Below are 9,057 nucleotides of genomic sequence, written 5' to 3' on the forward strand. Positions count from 1 at the left end.
GGTCGCTGTTGAAGGTGATCTGATGGGAGCTTCTCTTCTTCTGCTGCAACTGACAGCATGACATCAAGTCTTTATGGCAGACTGAGAGGAAGTTCACTTTGCATAGAGATGGACACTGAGGGGCTATAAAAGAAGGATTGACTGTTGTGACACAGGTTGTCAAGAGTCTGGTTTGTATTTGAAATGTTTATTTTAAGACGAAACAAAAGAATAAAGAGGTACATGTTTAGTAATGTCCTTATTTGAGATGAGAAACATCTTAAATCAAAGCCGTTTACCAACAACTCTTTTTATTGAGCTCATTCTTGCAGGAGGCATTCAAAATGTGTAACCCATCCTGGCTTTGTCGCAGTCTGCAATGCATATTGTGTGCATGTGCATTACAGACTTATGAACAGAAAAAACAAAAATACTTTTCTTTTGTAGTCGTTTTGTTTCGACTCCAAACCACAGATGAGACATGTTAGTAGATTTTTCATAATTATAAGACAAAGGCTGTAAATGTTTTCTCTTCAAGATGTTTTGTTTATCTGTACAACCCTTTCTCATCAAAATTACGTTCCCAGAGGACTATTCGGCATTCTCAATTACGTTTGACCATTTACGTATTTTGTCCGTAATTACGTTTTTATGAACATATTTTGCATTCTCAATTACGTTTGACTGAAAAACGTATTTTGTCCGAAATTACGTTTTTATGAACATATCGCAAACAAGTTCGTTCTCAGCCTAGAGCTGTTCAGGATGCTCAATTACGTTTGGCTGCAAAACGTATTGATTACGTTTTAATAAACATATCGCATACATTCGTTCTCAGCCTATTTTTTGCCATTTATTTACCTCTAGGATTATGTTTGGTTGAAGTGTGCATTGTCTGGGCGGCTGCCTGAACTACAGCGCTGCAGGAAATTAATATGTTCCATAGATATGTTCACATGTTTCTTCATTCATTCATTCATTCATTCATTCAAACAAACTGGTGAAGGCAATCGACGTTCCGACATGGCCACGCCCCCTTTGGGTGGAAAACAAAGCGATTTTGACTATAATGCAAAATTGCGGTCCAAAACAGCACAAAAAGAAAACGATCAGAGATAAATAAGTTACAATTTGACCGACAGACACAATGTTAAGATCCTTTATAACAACTCTGCCAGCTAGATAACGTTAAAGACACTTATAAATGATTAATTTGATCAATCTAAAACCATGTGTGTAGTCTCTCAGCATCAAGCTGGCGAAATGATCCGACCCATTGGCCAGAGATATCATGCCCTGATGTATATATTCACCTCACTGAGTCTCTATGTAAGCTGATTACACGTGAACTAATTGTTTGTTACGATAGCAAACTCCCACTGAATGCAGAGCGCAGCCGGGAGCTTCCTGCTGTCATACAGCCCTTCTTTAGGGGAATTTTTGGGGGCATGGCAAAGGAATAAAACCATGATGTTTGTTTTTTACTTTGTAAACCACAAAACAGCTCAGGACATTGCAGATTTGAGCTATAACGCTTATTTAGAATGATCGCGCTGTCTTTGAGTAGCCTACTGCCACGAGAGTTCCGTCTAGATGACGTATTGCCGACCTGAGGAAGGGTGACGTCAGACGCACGCCCCTCTACAAACCAATCAATGGCGAGGAATGTCACGTGACGCGAAACGAGCCTATAGCCTAGAGCATAAATCGTTGTGAGATGATCATTGTTGTTTGTGAGAAATGCAACACAATCGTCACTCAGTAAATGTGCACGATGTAGTTTGATGGTTATCACGAATAAGGAGTTGTAGGCGGCCTTTACAGTTAAATAAGCAGGACAACTACAACCATATACCCACTTTGCTTGTCTTTTTACCTCTGCATAACCTTGTGGATTAAATTACTTCTATTTTCTTCAGTATTTTACATTAAATGATCTTTGAAGTAAGATATCATTCACAACTTTTATATATATATGTATATATATACATATACATATATATATATATATATATATACATATACATATATATATATATATATATATATATATATATACATATACATATATATATATATATATATATATATATATATATATATATATATATATATATATATATATATATATCTCACCTGCAAAATATGTTGCCTTTAAAAAAATGTTTTATATTTTATATTTCTGTGGCCAATGTTCTTTGTTGTTTTTATTGTGCAAATAAATTAAATCTAATCAAAAGCATGGTGGTGAATTGTAGGTGTGTTTAAAGGTAAAATTGTACAATCTTCACACTCTCAACATTAGCACCTTTCCAGCAATGTATTCAGTTGGTGTTCTTTACCGCAAGGTTGATTTTCTGATAAATTTGAAGGCCCAATATGGAAAATTAAGCTTTTTGTTTGCTCATTTGTTTTCTTGTGGAAATAGTAAACCAAAAGGTGTGTCCTTCAGAGATTATAATACAGAACCCATATGCATAGGCGTTGTTTAAATATACCTGCATGGATGGATGGACTTATAGATCGATAATGTACTTTATTTATTGCCATAGGGAAAGTGTGGCATTGTAGCAGCAGTTATTGTGGATTGTATCAGGAATGACTTTCTGTAGTGGTCAAATAGCTGAAGGTGATGCTGTCCATCATCTTCAGCAGCTTGTGCATTATCATTCTCTCCACAACCAACTGGGCTTAAACAGGTTAACAAGGATTTGCTCATGAAGTAGAGTCTGCTCTGTCCCTCCATGCAGTTTGTTGTTTAATTAAATGCCCAGGTTTCTGTAGCCCTCCATCAACTCAACCTCTTCTCCCAGAATGGAGATTTAGCCTATCCTCCTGGTCCTCCCAAAATCCATATCAATCTCTCAACCTTGGTTACATTTAAGAGGTGTGTAGCTCCTACCATGCCCGAACACTACTGTCCACCTGTTCCCTGTCCCTGTAAACTGTCCTGTGAACTGCACACAGAACTGACACACCTTGCATCTGCTGAATCATCTGAATATTTAATTAAAATAGGCCCATGTGAAAGTGACAGGTGCTAATTGAGGGATGTGAAATACAAAGGCAGTTTGAACAAAATAGGCTAGAGTCATTGGAAAAACTGTTATAGAGAGATCTTAACCTTGCAGATTAAATCAGGGCGCTGTCAAGGCTTCCTCGCCCAATGCTACACCACAGGTCCAGCGCGATACACACGTGGAATGTCGCTGCCCGTATGAAAAGAACAAGAATAAATCTCTTATCAATACAGGTGAAACTCGAAAAATTAGAATATCGTGCAAAAGTTCATTTATTTCAGTAATTCAACCTAAATGGTGAAACTAATATATTATATAGACTCATTACATCCAAAGTGAGATATTTCAAGCCTTTATTTGTTATAATTGTGATTATTATGGCTTACAGCTTATGAAAACCCCAAATTCAAAATCTCAGAACATTTGAATATTACATAAAATCAATAAAAAAAGGATTTTAAATACAAAAATGTCGGCCCTCTATAAAGTATAATCATGCATATGTACTAAGTACTTGGTTTGGGCCCCCTTTGCACACATTATTGCCTAAATGCGGTGTGGCATGGATGTAAGTAAGTAAGTAAGTAAGCTTTTATTTATATAGCGCCCTTCACAGACCAGGGTCACAAGGCGCTTCACAATGCGCTTCCAAAGGATGCTATCTGTCTGTGGCACTGCTGAGGTGTTATGGAAGCCCAGGTTGCTTTGATAGTGGCCTTCAGCTCCTCTGTATTGTTGGGTCTGGTGTGTATCATCTTCCTCTTGACAATAGTCCATAGTTTCTCTATTGGGTTCAGGTCAGGAGAGTTGTCTGGCCAATCAACACAGTAATACCATGGTCAGTCAACCAGTTACGTGTGGTTTTGGCACTGTGGACAGGTGTCAAGTCTTGCTGGAAAAAGTAATTCAGCATCTCCATAAAGCTTGTCAACAGACAGAAGCATGAAGTGCTCTAAAATCTCCTGGTAGACAGCTGTGGTGACTTTGGACTTGATAACACAGTGGACCAACACCATCAGATGACATGGTGCCTCAAATCATCACTGACTGTTGAAACTTGACAGTGGTCTTCAAGCCCCTTGGATTTTGTGCCCCTCCACTCTTCCTCTAGACTGTGGAACCTTGATTTCCAAATGAAACGCAACATTTAATTTGGATCAGTGATGATTTGAGGTATCATGTCATCTGCTGCTGTTGGTCCACTGTGTTATCAAGTCCAAAGTCACCACTGCCGTCTACCGGAAGATTTTGGAGCACTTCATGCTTCTGTCTGTTGACAAGCTTTATGGAGATGACAATTTCAATTTCCAGCTAGACTTGGCACCTGCCCATGGTACCATAAACCACTGGTAACTGGTTGACTGACCATGGTATTACTCTGCATGAATGGCCAGACAACTCTCCTGACCTGAACTCAGAAACTATGGACTATTGTCAAGAGGAAGATGATACACACCAGACCCAACAATACAGACGAGCTGAAGGCCACATCAAAGCAACCTGGGCTTCCATAACACCTCAGCAGTGCCACAGGCTGATAGCATCCATGCCACGCCGCATTTAGGCAATAATTCATGCAAAAGGGGCCCAAACTAAGTACTTAGTACATATGCATGATTATACTTTCTCGAGGGCCGACATTGCTGTATTTAAAATCCTTTTTTTATTGATTTTATGTAATATTCTAATTTTCTGAGATTTTGAATTTGGGGTTTTTATAAACTGTAAGCCATAATAATCACAATTATAAAAAATAAAGGCTTCACATATCTCACTTTGTATGTAATGAGTCTGTATAAGATATTATTTTCACCTATAAAGTTGAATTACTGAAATAAATGAGCTTTTGCACGATATTCAAATTTCACCTGTATATCATGCCAAGTGTGTGGTGGACAAACCGCCGTCAAGACCACTTACCATTAAGACAGGGGACAATATACTGAGTCAACTGCATATGCAGAAAATAATAAACACTGCCACACCACACCGCAAACACTGATTAAGCACTGTTCATAAGACTGCCTAAAATTCTACCTTTTTAAGGTCAAAATCATGAATAAAGCAATCTTTAAACTACTCCCATTTGAGTAACTGGCCTACTCCTTCCAAATACTTTCAGTTGCAGGATTCACATTCAATATGCACCTAGTTTTATATTATGTGTAGGCTATGCACAATTTATAGCAACATTTGATATCATTAACTAAAAGAAAACAACCAAATCCCTGTCAGGGTAGGCTACAAGATGTGACACACGCACGCACGCACACACGCACACACACACACACACACACACACGCATTGTAGAGTACTGCTTTAGTAAGTTCAAGAAGCCTATTCAATGACATTTTAAACTGTACATTTAATTGTTTTATAATTTCATGTATAATCCGCCACATATTTGATCAGAAACTTTAAATTATACAACCACAAAGGCTATAAAACACATTTTTCTTACAGAAATAGTTTCCCTAGAATAGTGGGTAGGCTACAATGAGCCTACATGCTTTAAGGTTTAGGGTAGGCCTATAAAGAATGTGTTCAATTCAAGTTATTTTATTAATTTTTTGGTAGTGCAGCATGTTTCTGTAAGTGGTTCCATTATTCCTAAGGGCCCTTATGATGTTTCTGTGTGGAAACGGGGACGTTTCGGAGGAGGGGAATAATGTAACCTACTTCCTGTTAAGTTTTTTTTTATTATGATGGGGCAGAACGGAAGTGTCAGCCGTGTGAACATGTCTGACTTGTGGTTTTACGGCGGAGGCCCTGAATTGTAAATGGAATGCGCCCTGAATCGGCAGACACTCTGATAGGAGTCGACCGGGTCCACCCAGCCCTAAAAAGGATGATGGGAAATGTAGGATTACATAGCAACGGTGGTAAATACGTCAGCAAACTAACCAAATAGAGATCAGATACTCCCAATTACCGAATATAATGATATTCTGATGTATTTCTCGCTAGATATGTTTTCAAAACATATGTTTATGCACTTACTAGCTGAAGTGTGACGTATTTGTGTCACCATGATAACCCTTGACTTCAAAAATTTGCTCTGGGAAAAAAAACTCGGCGGAGGGTGGAGGGAGGGAGGGAGGGAGCGCTCTTGTCAGCTGTGTGTGTGTGTGTGCTATCTTTGATTGTGTCCAGTTGATCAACAGCTTGGCACGTAGCCTATTTGTGTACCGAACATTTCTTGAGAATTAGCCTATCAGACTTCAGACAGATCATATGAATTCGCAATATCAAGATTATGAAAATAAAGTACATAGGTCTCGCTAGAAAACTTTTTAGCTCAGGGCTGCCGATAGGCTCGTTTAGCATTCCTCGATACTGATTGGTTTGTAGAGGGGCGTGCGTCTGACGTCACCCTATTTTCCCTGCAGCCCTGTGTAGTTCCGTAGTCTAGTTTAACGTTATCTAGCTGGCAGAGAAGTTGTAAAGGATCTTAACATTGTGTCTGTCGGTCAAATTGTAACTTATTTACCTCTGATCGTTTTCTTTTTGTGCTGTTTTGGACCGCAATTTTTTGCATTATAGTCAAAATCGCTTTGTTTTCCACCCAAAGGGGGCGTGGCCATGTCAGAACGTCAATTGCCTTCACCAGTTTGTTTGAATGAATGAATGAAGAAACATGTGAACATATCTATGGAACATATTAATTTCCTGCAGCGCTGTAGTTCAGGCAGCCGCCCAGACAATGCACACTTCAACCAAACATAATCCTAGAGGTAAATAAATGGCAAAAAATAGGCTGAGAACGAATGTATGCGATATGTTTATTAAAACGTAATCAATACGTTTTGTAGCCAAACGTAATTGAGCATCCTGAACAGCTCTAGGCTGAGAACGAACTTGTTTGCGATATGTTCATAAAAACGTAATTTCGGACAAAATACGTTTTTCAGTCAAACGTAATTGAGAATGCCGAATATGTTCATAAAAACGTAATCATGGACAAAATACGTAAATGGTCAAACGTAATTGAGAATGCCGAATAGTCCTCTGGGAACGTAATTTGATGAGACAGGGTTGATCTGTAAAATGTCCTTCACAAAAAAGAATTATATTAAAATTGCTTGGAATCTTTTTTAAGGTGTTTTTGGGATTTAAAAGTTTGTATTTCATATGTTGTGTTCTTTCATGTACTTTAAAACATTTGCACTTATATCACACTAATTCAGAGAATTGACAGAAAATAAACAGACAATCATATTTATACATAATCTGTTCTATAAGCACACAACAGTATATTTTGTGCTTAAAAATATTGTTTTTTCTGTCTTCATTTTTTATTTTATTTTTTTTTAAGATTCCCATTACTTATTACCGTAACAACTATTCTTCCTGGGGTCCACACAAAAGATCGAACAATACAAGACATTCAACATTACATAGATACTTTCACATTGCCAAACAAAATGATATGTAGTTTTACTGTTAAATTCACATTTCCTTTTTAACAAACACTTGAGACGATCAAATATGTACAACTATACAACATTACAAATTGCATCCACATTAGCCGTCAGTATAAGAGTGAAGGTTTCTTGGAGACAGATATTTTATGTCTGTAGATTGAAAATAAATGTAACATTTTGGGTTTTGGGGAGACATGTGGAGGTTGCCCTTGGTGGTTGTAAATAGAGGAAGTAGTTTTTGTATGACTGTCCTATTAGTGTCTCACACTGTGGCTCTCTGGCACAGTAATACACAGCAGTGTCTTCAGGCTGCACATTCTGTCCATTTAGAGTCACTGTCTTGCTGGAAGAGTCTAAGTCGATACTGAACTTGTTCTTCAGTGAATCTTTGTAGTAAGAGCCTCCTGTATTTTTCCTTCCAATCCACTCCAGTCCTTTCCCTGCAGGCTGTCTGATCCAAGCTGTCCAGTAGCCCAGAGAATAAGAGACCTGACAGGTGATGGTCAGACGTTGACCTGGCTGCACAGTCACAGAGGCTGGCTGTGTCAACTGTTCACACTTCACACCTGTTAAAAGAATGGGAAAAATGGTAAGAAAACCTCAAGTTAAACTTTAAATGGAACTGTCGACTTTGACAATCCAAAGAGACTCACATCCAGCTGACAACAGCAGCAGCAGAGCTACAGGAAACATGGTTTATGTTGAAAGTAATGTGCTGTGAACTCCACTGAAAGCCTGATGGGAAGTTTTTATAGCCGAGTAACAAGGAGGGTCAGTGAGTTTGCATATAATCAAACATAGAAGCATCAATGTTGTTCTAACTGGAGCCAAGAGAACAGTCTATTAGTTGATATTATATATGCAGAGTGAAAATATAACTGGAAATTAAGTAATTACCAGCTATTTTTTTTTATTTAACTAAATATATATTTGAATTGTATTACCCACTCACCTCCAATATTTAGAAACTGTTCCTGCATTTACAGACATTAAACAACTTTTGACACTACTTTTACTGTAAACTGTAAATGCATTAATCTGATGTAGATAACAATTCACAATAAAAAAAATATTTAAATTTTTCTGTAAATAAAATCAAAAATAATTTATTTTCTTAAAGTGAATGTTAACATGAATCAAGTATAATGATCAATTACAACGTGTATGAGGTGAGTCTTGCTGGTTGCTGTATTTGTGCAGGTCTGTTGCTGGTTTGTATGATGCACGTTGATGTACACAGTAATACACTGCTGGGTTCTCAGACCATAGACTCTGCCCTTTTATAGTCACTGTCCAAGTAAAAGTGTCTCTGCAGTAGTGTAGCTGAAGAACATAATTATGATGAATACTACCTCCAACCCACTCATCAAAAGTCCAATTCAATGGTTTTCCTTAACACTGATCTTCGGACCTGTGCCATTATTCAAAGAATAGCCAGGAGAACGTCATATTGTCCAGGCTGGGAGGGGACTGTGCATCAGTCTATGGTTTTGCATTTTACTAGTTGGACAAAATGGAGATACACTGTTGATACATAGAGACTTAAGCTGTCCGAAAACCATGAAGAGTTTATTCAGTATCTCTCTATCTGTGTGTTTTGTGAGTTGTTTATGCATGTGCATTTAAGATAGAGA

General features: G+C 37.9%; 1 gene segment (V, D, J or C); it reads right to left on the reverse strand.

The window, feature by feature from the left end:
• Positions 1-2,571: 2,571 nt before the first annotated feature.
• On the reverse strand, positions 2,572-8,116 carry LOC307263404 (Ig heavy chain V region 5A-like). The segment is given in 3 exons: positions 8,077-8,116; positions 7,690-7,989; positions 2,572-2,669 (listed from the first exon to the last, which is right to left on the reverse strand).
• Between the last annotated feature and the right edge of the window lie 941 nt (positions 8,117-9,057).

This window comes from Ammodytes marinus, assembly GCF_949987685.1.
Source record: "Ammodytes marinus genome assembly, chromosome: 16".
In the NCBI taxonomy this organism is placed as follows: Eukaryota; Metazoa; Chordata; class Actinopteri; order Uranoscopiformes; family Ammodytidae; genus Ammodytes; species Ammodytes marinus.